The sequence below is a fragment of the Hoplias malabaricus genome, chromosome Y, assembly GCF_029633855.1.
Source record: "Hoplias malabaricus isolate fHopMal1 chromosome Y, fHopMal1.hap1, whole genome shotgun sequence".
NCBI lineage: Eukaryota > Metazoa > Chordata > Actinopteri > Characiformes > Erythrinidae > Hoplias > Hoplias malabaricus.
In genome coordinates, this window is record NC_089820.1 from 60,377,399 (window position 1) to 60,393,290 (window position 15,892).

At 42.5% G+C, this 15,892-nt stretch overlaps 1 pseudogene; it reads left to right on the plus strand.

The window, feature by feature from the left end:
• Positions 1-7,017: 7,017 nt before the first annotated feature.
• LOC136678484 (histone H1-like) lies at positions 7,018-7,913 on the plus strand (annotated as a pseudogene).
• Positions 7,914-15,892: the final 7,979 nt, after the last annotated feature.

Below are 15,892 nucleotides of genomic sequence, written 5' to 3' on the forward strand. Positions count from 1 at the left end.
AGCTAACTGATCCCTTTTTCATTAGTTTGATTAAGCATTAACAGTAAAAAGACATAGCACAATAAAACCATGCGCACAATATTTTAAAACCAAAGTCAAGCACATCTTGTAGAGTCTAGTCTAGATAAGTTATTGACATGCAGAGGGCAAATACATGTTGCCGATGAACTGTATCACATTTGGACAATTACCTATAAATTTAATAAGCTAGGCCTATACTAAAATGAATAATAATAAATATATAAATAAATAGTTTAAAAAAAAAAAAAAAAAAAAAAAAAAAAAAACTGAAGATACCACTGAGCTAAATATGTGTATAATAACTTCTGGAGATTCAACCCATGGATGTTTTGATTGTCCAACAAATAACAACAATAATAATAATAATAATAATAATTAATTATAATAAATATTATTATTGTTATTATTATTATAGTGTCTCACGACTAGCACTCCCATATTTTGTTCAGTTTAATAAAATTAATATCAAATGTGTTCATATTCATGTCCTCAAAATGAGGTAAGAGCACTTTTACGGTGAGCGATAACTGCAAAGCGTCAGACTTGAGACGTGCAGGGGACGTTTAACTACTGTTTTAAAGGAATTTGAAGACAAATTGCTTTCGGGTATATTTTTAAAGACGAGGATTGAGTTAAAATTTTAAAAGTGCTTTTTAGAAACCACACCAATTAAACCCACACCATGTGGTGACTGAGGCTACTAAAATATTTTCGCTATGAATCTCTGTGAAACGCAGGTCCGTCAATGTCGAATTAAGACACAGGAGAATTTACCTTGCAAAATCTTGTGCAATAGGTCACCTTCGGCGTGCATTTACTGACGCCAAAGGGGTTCTGCCCAAGCTTCAAAACAGGACGAGTTGGGAATGAGAATGAGTTGAATGAACAGTAAATTGGAAATTGGTCTGTAGGTACTTATCAGAGATGAATCTAATTTTAAAATTAAAATCTTAATTTTAGCTTTACAACTGCAGTTTTTAGTGAGCTTGGAAAAAACCCCGACATGAGTGAGGTGTTTACAATGTGGAGTATGTCTGGTGCTATAGTGCGAAACACACTCTTTAAACATTTGGTTGGTAGTGTGTGGAGACTGCAAGTGGATGGTTTGAGATGATTAACTGTGTCAATTAAAATTTCATTATTAACAGTACTGAACTCTGATATTTTAACTAAAGAGTTTTTATGAGGTGAGGGAGAGGGTACAGACTCATTGTTGGATGTAGATGTACTAATTGTTATGGCAAAATCTAAAATTAATCTCTAAGTATCACCAGGAAGGAAGATCGATGCTCAAATAATTCTTTGGGGAGAACAGAGGAATAAGTCTCGCAGTCAAAGATTCTCTCTTACCTCTCGAGTTTATTGAACAAAGCCAAGCCATATATAGGACCCCAGTCACGTACACTATTTGGGCGTTATTACATCATGTCTCATTCCATCAACCCAAACATTCCCTTATTGGTGCCCCATTATCTCCAACTTTATAGTTGCCAGGAAAAATGGTGAGAGTGTCCTTCAGTTGTTGACTGCCTTCCTTCTAATCTGTTCAGCGTCTTCCTCTCACAGGTCACCGTAACATAACACAATGCAATAAGTCCCTTCACCTTCAAGCACTAAGGCCTTCATAATTTAGAAAGAATCAACCAAGATTAAGCAAAAGCATTACTCCCTGAATATATTATGTCATTAGTTATTGTTAACCATTACTCATTAGTGTTAATCTGCATTTTTCCATCACATTAATCACTTAAAAATCAGTTAAAAAATAATGCAATCTCATTACATCTCTCAGTTGATACTAATTCAGGTGCCACTGGTGTGGGTGAGTTAGTAAGTCTGTTGACCACGGTGAAGAGGATGTTGCTGTTGTTAATTTTGTTCTTGATGATGCTAGAGAAATAGGATTGTCGTGTTTTGCGTATTATCGTGTTGTATTCACGTAGCTTATCTTTGTAGATTTCTTTGTGAATATGAAGACTTTTTTATTTGCATTCCTCCTTGCGACACTCCCTCTTTTGGATTTGAACAACAGAAGCATTTCTCCATGGTGCTTTCTGTTTGCAAAACAAAGCCTTCACTTTAACTGGCGCAATCTCATCCATAACACTGACAATTTTTGTATTAAAACTATTCAGCAGATCATCAACAGAGTTGGATTGTTCACATGGTGTAGTGCACATTTTATTCATGAAAAGTGTAGCTGTGCAGTCCTTTATAATCCTTTTCTTGACACGGACCCTTCTGCCCGTGATGACTGGTGAGGCCCACATATCAAAGAACACACAGTAGTGATCTGACAACGTGATGTCCTTCACAGTCACTGATATGTTGAGACTCTTTGAGATAACAATATCCCGTGTGTGACCATGACAATGTGTACTCCTTGTAACATGCTGTGAAAGACCAAAAGAAAATTCATCAATATAATGAGCACTGTACTTCAGAGGCCTGTAGACAGTTACTCATAATATATGTGGTGTCCCTTTCAGAACCTTAACAGAGGTTCTCAAATGTTGTGAAGTCACCAAATGATAACTGCTTGCACTGAAAAGAACCATGGAACAGAGCAGCTAGACCTCCACCTTTTCTACTGGCACGAGATACATTTAAGAAATGAAAATCTGGAGGAGCCGACTCCAATAAAACAGTTCCAGCTACATTCATTTAGCCAAGTTTCAGTTAAAAGTATAAAATCAAGCCCTTGTGCTGTAATTGGATCATTAATTAAGTGTGATTTGTTTGTGAGAGATCTGATATTTAGAGCTAACTCAGTAACTCGTGCACTTCGCCACAGAATCTCTGTCTCACATTTTATATGCTGTAGATTGGCTTCATTCACAGTATCTGCAAATTGCAACCTTTCAAAATTTAGTTCCCATTAGATACAGCTTTAAATGACATCACATCATTAAAGTTGAGTTCCCATTAAAAACAAGTTTTATCTAATTCAAATCACAGAAGGCCTGTATTTACCAATCATCATTTCTATTCCATAGTTGCAACAAAACCTAAGGCAAGGTTTTCCCAAACAGACAAACAACAATAAACACAAAAACACAGCAAAACCTTAGGCAAGACAAACAAAACATACAAAACATGCAAGGTGCACTTCATGCGTCTCCGCTCATAGCATGCTTTTATGTGTCTCTGCGCATTTTGGCATGCTTTTTTCTCTCAAGCTATGGTCTTCTACTGTAGTCTTTGTGCTGCAGCCTTTTTACTTTTTATACGGCCGGGTATCACTCTGAACAATGATTAATTTATTTACCTCGACTGTTTTCTCAACTCTTACTTTGTATGTCTTTTTATTACACATTCCTTTTTCTGAAACCTGGTCAATAATTTATACATTTCCAGGACCCAACTACAAACCTCTGTGAAGTACAAAGCCTGAGTAACACAAATGCAGAATTTTAAATAGGTTCTGCTGAACTCTTTTTTATGTATGTCGGCTGTGTGTCAGGCTCTCACTCACAGAAGAATGCAGCGGTGTCCAATGAAACTTATATCTGCACATTTACAAACACAAATGAACAGAATATCTAACTGAACTTTATTTGGGCTTACAATTACATGCATTTACCAGTTCCACTGTTTTGTGTAATTCTATGCTGTTGTGACTGACAGTAAGGACATTTTAGACTGAAATAGACTAGTATTGAAATTGACTACTACTTATATAGAACAATAGGAGGGAATAATACATTTTTCCCTCCGGTTTGTCATCTCCAGTATTACAACACGTTGAGTTTTTTCTCTTTTTATGCCAGCATGTTATATAGACTCACTGGCCATTATGTAAATAGATTTACACTGTAGCCCATCTTTTGCTGCACAGCGTACCAGCCTTGTGACATTTGTATGTTTCAAATGTATGAATCCTGTAAGTTATGCACACAGTTTTCATGCTAAACAATTTACTTAGCATCATCATTTGAAAAGAAATATGAATATGAACAATGAAAGGGATACTATTTGTATCTGTGTTGTATTTGCCCTGTGCAATTTAATGTTAATTTTGCGTAAACATTGACTAGAAGTTATGCTAAAAATTGCATGCAAGACAATGAGGGCAATTGAGCAAATTGTTTGGAAACACGGAAACAAAAATGTTCTTAAAATAATTAACATATTGGTTATTTTTTATGAGAAATTCACTACTGCTAGCGGATTTAACAATGTCTTGCACTCAAATGAGTTTCGTTTAATTAAGCAGCTCGCCCATGGACAGCTTTCCTCATGAAACAATATATAATGTCAGACTGAACTGTATAAGGCCAAATCCTCATTATGTTTACACATATTTGTAGCCCTGAATGCATCATCAAAATCCAGATTTGCACCAGTGACATCCACACACACAAAAAAATAAATAAATAATAATAATAATCTGCATTGTCTTATCTGAAAGAAATTTTGATCAAAAGAGAATGATGAAATAAACCTATTTTTATTGGTATACGTGTTCAGTTATTAATCTTAATACTTATATTTTAACAAATTTTACATTTTAAACTTAATGCAATTATGAAGGTAACAAATTCAATGACATAGAAATGGTGTTGAGGGCATTACTTAAAGGGAACCCTGATGAACATCTAATTGACTGCGAACATTTCTTCATGTTTAAAAGGCATTTAAAAACCCAGTTCATTGAAATTCCAGTGTCTATAGATGTACCAGTGTGAGAGCTGAACCTATTTCTCCTGTGAGTGTGATACTTCAAGTCCAGTCCACATTCCTGTGAAAACAGTTAGTGGACTTTAGAGCAGTTCAGCAGTGATGTACAGTGACACAATTCAAGCCTCTATATTGTAATATATGCTGCCATCTACTGTAAAAACTTCAGTCAATAAAACTATTAAACAAAACCCAAATTGGTTTATGTGTCTTTACCTTGTTTCATGAATGCATACCATTAAGCATTTCTGAAGCTCTCATTTTTATACAGTATTCAGACCTGATAAAGATATTACCCCACCTTTTTCACACACTCCACAGGCTGAGTTGGATCCCATTTAAAGGTTACTCCCCATGTACATATAAGGACTTCTGCTTCCTGTTAACTCTTCAGTCATTGTTTTCTATAAAAGAAAGTGTGTGTGCTTTCTACAAAAATGTTTTTATCTCTACTCTTCCCCATAATCCTTTTGCTAGCCATTCATTTTTTTCACATATTACTATCTAACTGTCCTCCCAAATACATCACAGCCCTTCATTATTATTTCCAAACCTTCAGGTGCCAGGTGTCAGGCCTTGAGCTTGTCAGATCTGGCAGGTGTTTTGATAATAAGACTCAGTTTTTGTAAGAGCCTCTGAGGCATCAGAGGCTTATGTGCATAAAGGAAATCACAACACAATTATAACAAATAACAAAAGAGAGAGAGAGAGAGACAGAGGGAAAAAGAGAGAGAAAGAAGACAGAGAGAAGATATAAGAGAGAAAGAGAGATAGAGAGAAAGACAGAGGGAGAAAGAGAGAGAAAGAAGAGAGAGTCTAACAAACCCTCAGTCCACATAAGAAAACACACAGACACACACACACACACACACACACACACACACACACACACACACACACACTCCATCACCAAACCATCACAGTAGCTGATCAGCACACCACATGATCAAACAAACTGAACAGAAAAATATAATGTCCTTTAGATTCAAACACATCAGTCTCTTATTCAGCTCAAAGAGCCCAGGTCCCCACTCTGTTTCTCCATCAGATGTGAGTCCAGAGCAGATTCCTCAGACACAAGTCTCTGGCAAAGTCCGTGTAAAAACCCAAAGAGGACAGTCAGGTGTGAGCAGTCAGTAGAGAGGCAATGGACAGGCTCCAGCTGAGAGCCACACCGCCGGCCTGTCTCCACTTCCTGGACAGTACTCTTACTGGTAGCTGTTGCCCATATCTGGTGCGCCACTATGAGGATTCCGTTTTCTTAGGGGCTGTTGACCCGAACAGCACCCTCCTCCCGAGTCTAACAGTCCACACAGTCCACCGTGCTACGTGCGCTGTACACACTCTTCACATCCATGGACATATTCATCTTCAATAGTCCCCTCAGTGTTTACAGAGAAAAGTACATCACCCAAAAGCAATAGACACCAGAGACACAGATGTGCCAGAGAAACCTACACATCAGGAGTAATCAAACTTTCCCGTGCGATCGTTAACCACTTTCTCAGTCTGAAACGTCTCTTAGGAGACAGTGACATATAGTTCTCATGTTTAGAGGCGTACTGCATTGATCTAATACAATTTTGAGTGTCTGAGAAGAAACTATTTAAACACACATTCCTTTAACCTTTTGTAACAGTCAAAAACCGGTTAATCTTTGAGAATGAATGAACATCCTCTGGTGGCTCAGTTATTTTAGCGGAGGCCTCAGATGGACCGGCCCGAGCCGAAAAGCCCGGCCTACAGGACAAACTGGCAGGTACTTCAGACAGCCCTGAACAGTCTGATAACACATTCTCCTCCTCAGAGTCCAGCACAGCTTCCCCCACGTCACTGAGACACTCATCACGCACACAGCCTACAATCACATCATCCTGCTCCAAAACCGACCTTCCACCCTCCTCCACGGGTTTATCAGTTTTACACTGGGCCTTTCTGTGGGAGCTAAAACTAGGCCCGACCGAGTCAGTGAGGTCACTGGGTGTGTTCATAGATGCAGTGCTAACATTGACGTTACCATCACCACTGTTAAGGGTTACATTTTTTGATACATCAGGCCCAGCACCATCTACCCCCTCCTCACCTGCAGAGCTGACGGGTTCAGGCCTGCTCTCAGGCCCCAAGTCCTCAGCTACCTCCCCACCTCTGTCCCCTACCTGCTGTCCCTCCATTAAACCACTCTGTTCATGCCCTTCACCTTCCTGCTGCTCTTTTCTGTGTGGGCAGCCAAACTGTTTATCCACCGTCACCCCACTCTCTGGGACACACCTGACGCCATGGCGGAGAGACAGCATCTCCACGCCGGCCTCAGAGGCCATGACGCCAGATACAAACAGAGACAAAAAGAGAGACAGTGAGAAAGAGAGACAGAGAGAGAAAGAGACAGAGAGAGAGAAAGAGAGAGAGAGAGAGAGAGAGAGAGAAGAGAGAGAGACAGAGAGAAGAGAGAGAGAAACAGAGAGAGAGAAAGAGAGACAGAGAGAGAGAGATAGAAAGGGAGAGAAAAGAGGGAGAAAGAGAGACAGAGAGAGAGAGAGAGAGAGAGAGAGAGAGAGAGAGAGAGAGAGACATAAAGACAGACAGTGAGAAAGAGAGACACCACTGAGTCCTTTACACCACTCGAAGTTTAACGGCGAGTACCCAGCACCGGGAAACCAGCCAGCTAAAGCTCCCAAGAAGAAATCCGCAGCCAAGCCCAAGAAGTCCGGACCGAGTATTTCGGATCTGATCGTGAAAGTTGTGGCTGCGTCCAATGAGCGGAAGGGAGTTTCTTTGGCCACTTTGAAGAAAGCTCTTGCTGGTGGCAGATACGACGTTGAAAAAAACAATGCTCGGGTTAAACTAGCTCTTAAAACGCTGGTGAAGAAAGGAGCTCTGGTTCATCTGGGTCCTTCAAAGTGAGAGTCCTTCCTACCAAAAAAACAGTCAAGAAAGTTGTCGCCAAGCCCAAGAAACCTGCTGCCGCCAAGAAGTCTCCAACCAAAGTGGCCAAGCCCAAGAAAGCTCCGGCTAAAGCCGCCAAGCCCAAGGAGGCAAAGACACCCAAGAAAGTGAAGAAGCCCGCAGCCAAGAAAGCTGCTAAGAGTCCGAAGAAGGTGAAGACGCCAGCGGCTAAGAATGTTGCCAAAAGCCCCAAGAAGGTCAAAACCATTAAGCCCAAAACTACCAAGGCTAAAGTGGCCAAGGCCAAGAAGACCATGAAGAAGAAGTAAAACAGCTTTGTTTTGAACTAAAAGACTTTTCTTCAAGAGTTTTTCGCATCAATAAACTGAGCAGAGGACAATAATAAAAAAAAAAAAAAAAAAACTGAACTGACAGAGAGAGAGAAAGAAAGAGAGACAGAGAGGAGAGAGAGAGACGGAGAGAGAGAGAGAGAGAGAGAGAGAGAGAGAGAGAGAGGAGAGAGAAAGAGGACAGAGAAAGAGAGAGAAACAGAGAGAGAGAGAAACATAGAGAGAGAAAGAGAGAGAAGAGAGAGAAAGAGAGAGAGGAGAGAGAGACAGAGAGAGAGAGACATAAAGAGACAGTGAGAAAGAGAGAGAGAGAGACAGAGAGAGGAGAGAGAGACAGAGAGCAGAGAGAGAAAGAGAGAAACAGAGAGAGAGGGAGAGAGAGAGAGAGAGAGAGAGAGAGAGAGAGAGATAGAGAGAGAGAGGTCATGCATCAGATGAGCTCCTGATTTTTCTTCTATTTTTCTATTTTAAAATGAGATAGAACCTAGAAAATACTTAGAAATCAATTCATACTTTAACAATAAACATACATTGGTCATTATTTGATCATTTAAATTTGGCAAGAAAGAAATAAAAAATCTTATATACAGCAGATCATAGCTAATCTACCAGACCACAGCAAAACAGAGGAGGACAACATCCGAAACAGAAGAAAGAAAAGAAGTGGTAAGAAGAGGAAAATCAAACCTGCTGGAAAACATAAGAAAGAAAACAGCTACAGGGACATTTCAGGAAAATTACTAAAAGAAAACTGGGATCCAAACAGGAAAGACACAGGGACTGGATTCATTAAAGCAGCAGACAGCAGACAGCTCCATTCCCTCCTCCACATCAAGGGTAAGAAGAACCTGTCGTAGTTAAATACCGTGGAGCAGTTTTATTACTGCACTTTAACTGGTTTAAACAAGAGAAATGATAAACAAAACCAATATTTCACTGTAAATCCTGCTAAAGTTGATCAGAGCTGTTGCCTCAGTGACAGTGACAGTTAGTGCAGCCCCTCCCCCGACCGACAGTTAGGCTTCTGGCATTTTTCAAAAAAACGATACATTGTGCGAGAATGGCTGGAGCAGCAGCAGAAGCCCCGCCCCAGCCCCAACCCAAGCCCCGCCCCGAGACCACCACCCAGCCCTGCAGTTCCACTTCCCCACAGACACACTCTCTGAGAGCAGCAAACAGCAGCACAAGCTAAAAACACAAAGAGAAAACCCAGAAACCTTATTTAAAGACTGTAGCTTAATTAAAGGGAAAACCTTTACCACCAACCTGCTGTTCCACACCCAACACACAGACGTGTGGCACACAGCTATCTGTCAACACTATAAACACGTGACCAAACGGGGAATCTGTAAAGGCCGTCAGATTTATATCTTTGAGGACAGTGAGAAAGAACCAGACGGCAAACTCCTAACAGTCAACTTATATCTGAACGGCACGGTCATGATACAAGGAAGCGAAGCTGCACTTACACAGTTTGAAGAGACCTTCCCCTCACTCAAATCACAGTGTGAAACTGAGAAAACAGCAGATCACAGCCTGACGGTCCCATCCAAAACACACAGTACACAGCCCCTCCACAGCCACACCACTGCTGTAGAAGACCACAGCCCCTCCACAGCCCCCACAGCCAGCACTGAGCCTGTCCTAAACCCACACCTCCACACCACCGTAACTCAGCTCAGAGACAGTGTCTTTCTGTTAGAGGTAGAGCTGATAGGACTGAAGGAGCACATACAAACCCACAGCTCCTCCAGTTTAGACTCCAGAGCCCTCAGAGACCAGCTCAGCCAGGGCAACACCACCAGCTGAAGGTTACAGTGCAGGAGCTGAGGAGAGACATACACAGCCTGCTGGACGACAGAGATGCTCTGAGGAAAGAGCTAGCAGAGTATAAGGACAGTGCTAAGAGGGAGTTAGAGGTTCTCCAACAGGAGCTGAAAAAATAATTATCAAGGCTCAGGCAGGAACTATACCAGCGAAACACTGTCATACAATCCCTCACAGCCCAGCTGCAGTCCCAGTTACACCCCACAAATGCTACTCGGACCGAACACATACAACCTACCCCTAACATCACAGAGACTGCCCCCAGCCCCACAAAGCCAACCAACACCCAGACACCGCCCCCCCCACACAGAAAACCCACACTGAGACAGTCTCAGACACTGCCACAGCCCCCCACACTCAGGTCAAAACCTTCCTGCCAGAGAAAACCCCTTCTACCCTACCCCAAACCCAGCAGATCAGGTGGGCCACACAGAGACAGGGACGCTGATGTTGCTATCCATATAGACTCAAATGGAAAGTTCTTAGAAGAAGAGAAACTATTCCCAGACAGGAGCACATCAAAAATATGTTGTCCAAGAACGAGGGATGCTCACAGAATCCTCTCTAACCACATCCTCGGCAACCCGTCCTGCATCCTCATCCACACGGGTACCAACGACCTGCAAGCCGAGCAGGAGAGAGTTGGTGGACTGGTCTGTGGAGTAGCACAGAGAGCAGCAGAGGCTTTTCCCAAAGCTAAGATTGTGATCTACACACTCCTGCCCCACAAGGACTTTCATCCAGCCACCATCCAGAGAGTCAACGCAGAGATCTCTAGAGGATGTGCCCTGATCCCCAACGTGCACCTGGCCCACCACCCCAGCATCACACCCCACCACCTACATGATCACGTGCACGTAAATAGACAAACTATTAAAACGTTTGCTAAAAAGCTGAAGGACGTGGCACTGGGTCGACACATGAACAGAGCTCATAACCCCACGTACAGAGGAGGAGAGCACCCAGCAACACAGAGCTTTTACACACCCACCAGGAGCCCACCGACACACACACTCCCCCGAAGACCACGGCCAGGACACCAGCTATACCACCGCAACCTGCCTCAGTCACCTCAGCACACCCCATCTGTCAGACCTGCACCTCAGCCTCCACCACCCAGAACAAAGCGGCACCACCCAGAGGTTCCACCAGTTCCCCAGACCCAACCAGACAGAGGAGCTACAGAAACCCCACTGCCACAGAACCACAGCCCACAGCCGCAGCGCAGCTACGCCGACGCTCTCAGAGGAGTCCACTGCACTACAGAGATGGGTGAGATCAGACAATTACTGCAGTACATCTGCAACAGACTCGTATAAATATGCACTTCAGATTTAAAAAAATAATAATAAATAAATTCAATTGAAATTAGATATTGTTAGTAATTGAGTTACAGTTATATGTTGAAAACTTGTAAACATTCTATATTATGCTATATATAAATGTACAAATGAATGTTATTTATTTTCTTAGTCTATCTCACTTTAATGGAAAAACAGAAAAAAACTAAACAAAACAAAAATGTTATCACTTTCCATCTGTATGTGGAATATCCAAGGCCTGAAGTCTTCTGCCTTTGCCCTAAAAAGTTTAAATTGTGATTTCCAGAACTGTATAAAAAACCTGGACATCATCATCCTCCAGGAGACATGGTGCAGGGCAGAGGTGGTCACTCACTGCCCCAAAGACTACAGAGAAGTCATAATACAGCCCCAGAAGCTGAGCACAGTATGGCAGGGTAGATGCTCAGGGGGAATAATAGTCTGGTACAAATCTAGTCTTCATCAGTATATAGACATTCTAAAAACAGGGAACAATTACATTTGGCTTAAAATCAGACAGATTTTAACCTGCTCACAGAGGGACATTTTCCTCTGTGCCATTTACATCCCTCCTCAGAGTCCCCCTACTACTCAGAAGACGTGTTTTCTGAGTTAGAGAAAGAGACGTGCCGTTTCCAGGCCCAGGGAAATGTGCTCCTCTGTGGGGACCTGAACGCGAGAACAGGGACACAACCTGACCTCATACACACACACAATGACCACTTCATTACAAAGAAAATGCCCTTTACTAACAGCAATGTCCTTTATCCCCACAGAAACAATCACGACCTCATTATAAACAGAAACGGAAAAGCCCTCCTGCAGCTCTGTCAGAGCCTGGGTCTGTATATTGTGAATGGTAGGACACGAGGGGACTCTTTAGGACGATACACATTTTGTTCACCTCTTGGTAGCAGTACAGTAGATTACATGATCACAGATTTAGACCCTTTCTCTCTCAGTGCGTTCACCGCTAACCCTAACCCTAACCACAGCCAAATCACTGTGTTCATTAAACGGACAGAGACTAACAGCACTGCACACACACGGCCCAGTAAGCTGTACACCATCCCGAGACCTTACAGATGGGCCCCAAACAGCACCCAAGAGTTCCAGAAAGCAATCGGGCACCAGCAAATTCAAACACTCTTAGACAACTTTCTGGATGCCACCTACACTCACAGTAACGAAGGCGTCAATCTGGCCGTAAATAATCTAAATACAATCTTTAATAAAACATCAGAAAAACTCAACTGAAAACTAGTAAAACACTAAACTCAAAAAGGAAGACAACTGGTTTGACCAGGAATGCCAAAATATACGAAAATAACTAAGAAAATTATCAAATCAGAAACACCGTGATCCAAGCAACATCAACATACGCCTTCTTTACTGTGAGACACTTAAACTATATAAACGTACACTCAGAACCAAAAAGGCACAGTACACTCACAAACAACTGACACTAATCAAGGAGTCCATCAAAACAAACCAGTTCTGGGAAAGTGGAACAACCTCAACAAAAAGCACCGTGAAGAATTGGCGATAAACGACGGTGAAATCTGGACCAAACACTTCCAAACACTGTTCAAAAACACAGAGACAGTCTCAAATCCACAACAGAACCATATCAATAGGACACTCAAAGATCTCGAATTGGTAATTAAAGATAATCAAAACCCATTAGACATCTCCATTACTGAGCAGGAACGCAAAGAGAAAATTAACAAACTAAAACCAAAGAAAGCCAGCGGAGCTGACGGAGTCCTGAACAAAATGATTAAAAGTTCAAGTCCTAAACTCCAGCTGGCGATTCTGAAGCTGTTTAACCTGGTTCTGAGTGTAGGTCACTTCCCTGAGATCTGGAGCCATGGACTGATAACACCCATCTTTAAATCTGGAGATAAATTCGACCCCAATAACTACAGAGGCATCTGTGTGAACAGTAACCTGGGGAAGTTACTGTGTAGTGTTTTAAACTCTAGATTATTACAATTCCTTATGAAGCACAGTGTCTTGAGTAAGAGTCAAATTGGATTTTTACCAAATCACCGCACGTCTGATCACATTTACACCCTACAAGCCCTGATTGATAAATACGTTGTCCAAAATAAATCCAAAATATTCGCATGTTTTATTGACTTTAAAAAGGCATTTGATTCCATTTTGCACCAAGGATTATTTTATAAACTTTTACAAAGTGGTGTAGGGTGTAAAGCCTATGATCTGATTAAATCAATGTATACATCAAACAAATGCGGTATAAAAATAAAAGAGAGAGAGGGAGGAGAGAGAGAAAGAGGACAGAGAGAAAAAGAGAGAAACAGAGAGAGAGAGATATATATAGAGAGAGAGAGAGATGAGAGAGAGACATAAAGAGAGACAGTGAGAAAGAGAGACAGAGAGAGAGAGAGAGAAAGAGAGCGGAGAGAGACAGAGAGAAAGAGAGAAAGAGACAGAGAGAGACATAAAGAGAGACAGTGAGAAAGAGAGAGAGAGAGGAGAGAGAGACAGAGAGAAGAGAGAGACAGAGAGAAAGCGAGAGAAACAGAGAGAGAGACAGAGAAAGGAGAGAGAGAGAAAAAGAGACAGAGAGACAGGGAGAGAGAAACAGAGAGAGAGAGAGAAACAGAGAGAGAGAGAGAGAGAGAGAGAAAGAAAGAGAGACAGAGAGAGGAAAGAGAGAGACAGACAGAAAGAGAGGACAGAGAGAAAGATAGAGAAACAGAGACAGAGAGGAGAGAGAGAGAGACAGAGAGAGGAGAGAGAGAGACAGACAGAAAGAGAGGACAGAGAGAAAGAAAGAGAAACAGAGAGAGAGAGGAGAGAGAAACAGAGAGAGACAAAGAAAGAGAGGACAGAGAGAAAGAGAGAGAGAAGAGAGGCAGAGAGAGGAGAGAGAGAGAAAAAGACAAGGAGAGACAGAGAGAGGAGAGAGAGAGACAGAAAGGAGAGAGAAAGAGAGACAGAGAGAGAGCCTCTTATTGTGTAGTCATGCTTCACTAAGTCTCCTGAGATTTCTACAAATAAATAGTTTTTAGGAGGAGATAAACCCGAGTAAACCTACAAAAATGATCACTAAAGCAAATTAACAGAAGATATCCAACTTTTTTTGAGAGAAAAAGAAGTCAGTAAGAAAGGAAAACAAGGAAAAGAAATTCTGGCTAAAGATTAGCTAAAACGGCTAACAGAACCAGACAGAGATCACCAAAAGAAAGACTTCAGACTTCAGAGACTTTTAATTTATTGAAGCTACACTTCCAAGGTTAAATCCAAGGTAGGAACCCTCAACTAAACCTACATCCCAACACAACAGAAAGTGGAGAAATAGTGCTCTTCTATAAGTTAGCTACTACTCTAACACCACAGTGTGTGTAATGGCTGATGAGACTGCAGGAAAACTCCACCCCCTCACCATAACATACCCCTCAGACCTGAAAACTGCACAGGCCAAAAAACATACAAACAAAACCTACTCAGACAAAACCCAGAGACACTCAGAGCTGACTGCACCCAGACAGAGAGCAGGACCGTCTCTACCAACCTCCTGCTCTACACAGACCGCCCTGACGCCTGGCACAGAGCACTCTGTGCCCACTACACACACCACAGAAAGAGGGGGATCTGCAACGGGAGGCAGTTAGTTATAGAGAGCGAGGACGGAGACATTACCATCCTCACTGTCAATCTGTACCACAACGGAACCATCATGTTCCAGGGCAGCGAGTCCAGCCTTAGGTCCGTCCAGGAAGATTTCAGCTTTATCAGAGCTCTGGCAGTGTCTGAGAGAGAGGGAGAGACGGTGGGGGAGGGGAACAGCAGCTGCAGCAAAAGTACAGTTCAGGGGACGGGGGAGGGGCGTGGAGCACACACACACCCCTCATAGCACAGTACAGTACAGGAGGAAAATGTACAGGACAACACAGCGCAGGACAACAGGGCTAAGCTCAGACAACTGGAGAACACAGTGTCCCAGCTGAGAGAGAACCTTTCCCTACAGGAAGTAGGGCTGGTAGAATTTAAACAACACATTCTCTCCAACCTGTCTTCCAACGAGCCCTCCCAACAAATAAAAGACCCTCTGAACCATCTGGAGAACTCAGTACTACACCTACAAGGAGAAGTAAAGGAGCTCCAGTGAGACAGAGAGTCACTGAGAAGGGAACTGACTGCATTAAGAGAAGAGTTAGACATAAGAGACAGGCCCTTAACAATCACAGAGAAGAGCTGCAAAGACTCAAAACCAGCCAAGAAACACATGACAAACCACACACCCCTTCAGAAACTAGACCCGCCCACCCTGGACCTGGACCCGCTCACCCTGAACCAAGACCTGCTGAAATGGAGAGGGGAACCACAACATCAGAGTCCAAGCCCACTCACACCCAACCACAGCCTGACCACTGTGAATTAGGACCCTCCTCTTCCAAAAGCAGACCCACTCATTCTGGCCCAGAATTCCCCCTCCTCGATACACAACCCAGCCACTCTGAGCCACAATGCACCCACTCAGAAATACAACCCTCCCACTTCCATCCAGAGGCAGACGACAAACTGAATCCCATCCCCACAGACACGGATGTAGTGATACTAATAGACTCTAATGGAAAATTCCTAAATGCAGAACAGCTCTTCCCAGGATATAAAACTGCCAAAGTTTGGTGCCCCAGAACAAAAGATGCATTCCGGCTTCTCACCCATGCCATCACAATGAGCCACGCCATATCATCATCCACCAAAATCACAGTCTCCACCCTCCTGCCCCAGAGAGACTTCCACCCTACCACCATCCACCGAATAAACACAGAA